The following is a 5,900-nucleotide window of genomic DNA, read 5'->3' on the forward strand; positions in this document are numbered from 1 at the left end:
CCTTTTGGAGAAAGACTAATTATGAGTCAACCAGAAATTGTAAGTAATTTTCCCAAGGTCTCCAAGGTGGGGGTTGAAGGAGTCATTTAAGGGTTTCCGAAAAGAACACAAGAACAGAAGTAATTTCCTCTTCTTGTTATAATTTCCTCTTGTCTGTATTGATCATACTCCTCCGAGAGTGAACCTCGTTGCCATCTGTGGGTGCAGAGCTAAGACGCTCCCCTCAGGAAAGAGAAGGGATACAGATCCAAGTTCTGCCTCCTCCTAGGGTTGGTTACTATTATGAAATCATTGTATATTGGTACAGCCCAACAATAAACTACACGGCTTTCCACAGTTAATTGAAATGTTCCTTTATTCATGAAGAAAAGTAGTTAAATTTACATGAATCTTGTGAGTGCCTTAAAACTCCAGGGGACTTCACAAATGTGTTTGTCATCCTTCTATGGGGGCAATGCTACTAGTCTTCTCTGGATCATTTCAATTTTAGTATAGATATAGCCAGAGTAGGCACCATGTCCCTCCATTTGGCAGATGAAAAAAAGCAGGGAGAGAGAGAGAGAGAGAGAGAGAGAGAGAGAGAGAGAGAGACAGAGAGAGACAGAGAGAGAGACAGAGAGAGACAGAGAGACAGAGAGAGAGGGAGAGAGATAGAACATGATGAATGACAAAGATTCCTTGACAGGTTTGAGCATTGGCCTGAAACTAATCATATGATTTAAAAAGTCTATCGATATCTTGTTTTTCATTGCTTTCATTTCTCACTATAATCTCCCCATCAAGAAAACAAATTCTGGAAAGGAAAGAAAGAAAAGGTAAAAATAACAATAGTTTAGTAAACGGAGTCAAAATACCAATTAAATCCCATAAAAACCATAGCGTCCATCTCTGCAGAGAAGGGAGCTAAGTTCATCTCACATGCTGGAGACTTGCTTCATTTTTGCTACTGTTGTTCTGGCTATTTATGTTGTCCTAATTGGGCATGTTCTCTTCTCACTTGACTTTGTATCAATTTGCATTCCTTTTGACTCAACTCATATCTGTCATTTCTTATCCTGTAGTAACCGTCCAGTCCATTCTTTTGGCCACAATTTATTTTTTCATTTCCCAATTATAGTGCATCTGCTTTGTTTCCTAATAAGGTGCAATTGAATGGGAATAAAAACAAAGTCTTACAAGCTGGTTCAAAAAGTCATCATCCCTGGTGAGAAAGGGGAGACACGAAACTAGAAAATAGTTTGTTCACATAAAAACATTCAAGGGATTTGAGGATTTTCACCTGGAAAAGTTAGCGCAATCTGTGTAATGGATATAACCCAAGAGACTGGTTAGAGTAAGCAGTCCATTGGTTCAAGCGGTATCTTGATTCAAATAGCCATTATAGTCTGAAGTAACTCAGTGGCGGTGTCCATACTCACTTTGTGGAATGATAGGCTAGAGTGGATAAATAGTCCTTCTGACCCCATCAGTCATGTTTAATATCTTTCCTTTTACAAATGCTAGCAATAAATATATTCCCTCAAGATCTGGAGATAAGAAAACTGAGAGATCTCCATCAATCATTCTTACCAGAAGGGAGTTATTTTGTATATCTGGCTGTGGAGATTTCTACCTCTTCTTCAGCAAGCACCAATTTTCCCAGCTATAAAGAATCCCTTTGCCTTTTAGGGTCTGTTGAATCTATTACTCTTAGAAAAGGTCAACAGCTAGCCTATAGGTGGACCAATTTGGACTGATTATCAAGGAAGTCAATTGTTGCTTACTATCATTTTGTCTATGGCCAGATTTTTTAGTTTGGATTCTGGTAACCTAAGAAGAAGAGTGCGGAACTTGGAGTGACACTTACTATCTAGGTGACCCTGGTCAAGTCAACAAACCTCAGTAGATCTTTGAACCCCCATCCAAGGGCTAGTGCTGACCTAACTTCATAGTGGGGGGTTTTACCCTCTCCTGTGGTTCTCTACAGTGCAGAGAGCACTGGACCTGGAGTCAGGAAGACCTAAGTCAAATTCTTCCTCAGACACTTACTAGTGGGTGACCCTGGGCAAGTTGTTTAACTTCTGTTTTCCTCAGTTTCCCCAGTTATCAACAACCTAGAGGTTGTTGTGAGTATCAAATGAGATGTTATTGTCTTGAAAACCTTAAAGAATTACATAGATAGTATTACATTTGGAGCCTACAGTTTGTTCAAGGAGGCCAAACCAGCCAATGACTGCCCCTTCAACTGGGCACGACCAAAGTTGGGCAGGCCTGGAGGACATGACTTATTATGATGTGCCTAGATATCAGAGGAAAAGGAAAACCTAGGCATTGAAAAGTTCAGGTACTTGTACTCTCAAATTCTCTTATTTTCCTTGTTATTCAGTCATTTCCAGTCATGTCTAACTCTTTGTCACTCCAAGATCCTGGAATGGGTTTACCTCCTCCTCAAGTTTACTTTCCAAATGAGGAAACTAAGGTAAACAGGGTTAAGTGACTTGCCCAAGGTCACAGCTAATAAAGTGTCTGATACTAATTTGAACATAGAAAGAAGAGTTTGGTGATCCAGCTACCCTATGATTGTCTTGTGCCTATTTTGATTACACCTATATGTTGTTCCCCATGTGACTAGATTGGAAGTTTGGCACCTCTGTGTGATGAATACTTGTATGTCAGCTGATTACTTGAAAGAATGAATGCATAGAGTTGTGGCCAAACCTTGTTAGGCTCCCACTTTTGCTAAAGGCCACCATCTTGATCAGCCATCCACTGTACACATCACATAGTAGGCCTTTGATAAATGCTTGTGGATTGTGTGAAACTGAAGATTGGTTCAAGAATCTTCCGATTTGGAGCAGCTAGGTACCGCAGTGGGTAGAGCACCGGCCCTGGAGTCAGGAGTACCTGGGTTCAAATTCGGCCTCAGACGCTTAATAATTCCCTAGCTGTGTGGCCTTGGGCAAGCCACTTAACCCCGTTTGCCTTGCAAAAAAAATAATCTCAAAAAAGAATCTCCTGATGCCATTAGCAGTGAAGGGCTAGTCTTGATTTTATGGATCAGACTCAACTCTTCCTTGAATATTTCACTCAGACAAATAATAAACTCTTTTCAGAAAGTAGTCCCTGACTCATCCACCAGAAGGAATGAACAGCCGATTAGAGCATTCAAAGAGAGGCAAAATGTGTTCTCATGAAAAGTATCAGAAAAGGGTGGTAAATTCACATCCATGAATTAAATATGATGAAGTCACAGAAAAGCTCCCAAGGGTTTGAGAGTTTCTTAAAACTAGCCTGGAAGCACTTTGTTTTGTTTGTTTGTTTGTTTGGAGTTTTTTTTAACAAGGCAATGTGGTTAAGTGACTTGCCCAAGGTCACACAGCTAGGTAATTATTATGTTTCTGGGGTCGAATTTGAACTCAGGTCCTCCTGACTCCAGGGCCAATGTTTTATCCTCTGTACCACTTAGCTGCCCCTAGCCTGAAGCACTTTGAAGCACATGCATTAATCAGATCTCACCCAATATCCAGCAAAATGTCCTTACCATGTAGGGTGGTAAACCAACTAAGAATTTCCCCAATAATGTTTGTGCACCAGAAACATACACTTTGTCCACCTATGCTTCTGGGTCATCAGAGCGTGAGTTTAGGACTGAAAAATAACTTAGAAGTCATTGAGTCCAAGTCCTTCATCTTACATCTAAAGAAACTGAGGGGGTGGCTGGGTGGTGCAGTGGATAGAGCACTGGCCCTGGAGTCAGGAATACCTGAGTTCAAATCCAGCCTCAGATACTTAATAATTACCCTGTTGTGTGGCCTTGGGCAAGCCACTTAACCCCATTTGCCTTGCAAAAACCTAAAAAAAAGAAAAAGAAAAGAAAGAAACTGAGGCTGGTATGGATGGAGTAACTTGCCTTTCATTTCTCATCTTTTCATGTCTCACCTGACTGCTCTTCAGGTTTCTCCATCATTCCCCAGAAAGTTGGCAGATCATTTCAGCCCCATGGAGGTAGTTTCTACCTTTGAGATCCCTCCCATCTTGGATGACTCCACCATTTATGGAAGGGCCCAAACCAACCATCTCTTCATTTCTCACTCAGCTGCTCCCAGGAATTCTCTGACATCATCCCTCCCATCTCCCTTCAGCTGTCTTTTATATGTTGCCATCCCCATTGGAATGTAAGGTCCTCAAGAGCAGGGAAAGCTGCTCATTTGGGGGCAGCTAGGTAGCACAGTGGATAGAGCACCGGCCCTGGAGTCCGGAGGACCTGAGTTCAAGTCCAGCCTCAGACACTTAATAATTACCTAGCTGTGTGGCCTTGGGCAAGCCATTTAACCCCATTTGCCTTGTCAAAAAAAACCAAACAAACTTAAAAAAAAGCCACTCTTTTGACTTGTATTTGTTTTTCAGCATCTTGCACAGTAGTAAATGTTTGAGGAATTCTTGTTGACTGATTAACCACTTTCCCAGGGTCACATAGCTCTTAAATACCTGTGACGGGATTGGAAGTCAGGTCTTACTGACCTTAAGTCAATCTTTCTATCTACTCCACCACCTAGTAGTGCCATACATACAGATTTGATTCCTTATTATTATAACATTATTGATTTAGAGTTGGATGGGACTTTGAAGACCAAAGAGACCCAAATCCTAAATTCATAGATGAGGAAATTGAGGCACAGAAAATATTGTAATCCATCATGGTCAATGGAAGGATTCGACCCCAGGTCCTCCATCTTAAAGTCTTGAATGATAACCATTAAGCTATATCCACCCACATAGTCCCAGTATTTAGATGCCCTTTCTGGTGTGGTAAGAACACCAGCTTTGGGATGAGAAGACCTGGATTCTAATTCTGACTCTGATATTAACAAGCTATGTGACATCAGGCAAGAGACTGTATTGTGTAGGAGACATAGCTCTGGACTTAAGAGTCAGAAAGATTCAGTTCCAACCCTGTCTTGGACACAATAGCTGGGTGAACCTGGGCAAGTCACTGAACTACCCTTAATCTCAGTTTTTTCACCTGTAAAATGAAGGGTTTGGATTGGAGGGCTTCTAAGGTCCTTTCCAGTTCTAAATCTATAATCCTATGTCATTAGACATTTCCCTTTGCTGGATCTCAGTTCCTTTCACTGCAAAATGAGAGTTTGGATTAACTGATCTCTCAGCATCTTCCTAACTCTATCATTTTAGGTTTCCATGAAATCAGAATTCGGCATGCCTTTCTAAGCCCCAACTCTGGGTAAAAATAGAACGTATTTATTAAAATAGCTCAAGCATGTCTACTTAGTAATACAAAGCAAACAGGCAAACATCAGAAAGAAAATATTCAAAGGCAAATTTTTTTAAAAAACCACTTCTAACTGCTTTGCTATTGTTAGCCCAGCTGATATCAAACATGGTTTTCTTCTTTGACATGAAGGAGAAATTTCTTGTCTCTGTCTATACACTCCCTCACCTCAACTTTGCTCAAAAATCTTTGCTAGTTTACCCTCTTGCCCCCCAGTTCTATCTCTTTAATTAGCACCAGAGACCAAACTGGCCACAAGGAAGAATAGAAGCTCCAGCGAGGCAGGGGCTATTTTATATATTGACTTTGTATCCCCAGTCAGCACTCAACACAGATTTTTGCATAATTATTAAACACTCAATAAATCCTTGTTATATTGAATTTTGAGCCAGTAAGATTCATTCATTCATTCCTTAAATACCTTTTGAACCTAAATAAATTTAAATACCTACCTTCAAGACGTTGTGTAAGGTGCTAAAATGGATACAAATTTATATAAGACCTAGCTTCCGGTTTCAAGGAGCTTACAGTCTATGGAGAAAGATGACATGGACACACACACACACACACACACACACATACACATAGGCATATACATATGAAGATGTTCTGTTGCAGAAGAGGGGAAAGT

The 5,900-nt window shown here is 40.6% G+C and overlaps 1 non-coding gene across 1 annotated transcript; it reads right to left on the bottom strand.

Annotated features, from left to right (window-relative positions):
• Positions 1 to 404: 404 nt before the first annotated feature.
• LOC141523161 (U6 spliceosomal RNA) lies at positions 405 to 512 on the bottom strand. Its single transcript, XR_012478362.1, has one exon. It is a non-coding gene; the product is annotated as a U6 spliceosomal RNA (small nuclear RNA).
• Positions 513 to 5,900: the final 5,388 nt, after the last annotated feature.

This window comes from Macrotis lagotis, chromosome 4 (assembly GCF_037893015.1).
Source record: "Macrotis lagotis isolate mMagLag1 chromosome 4, bilby.v1.9.chrom.fasta, whole genome shotgun sequence".
In the NCBI taxonomy this organism is placed as follows: domain Eukaryota; kingdom Metazoa; phylum Chordata; class Mammalia; order Peramelemorphia; family Peramelidae; genus Macrotis; species Macrotis lagotis.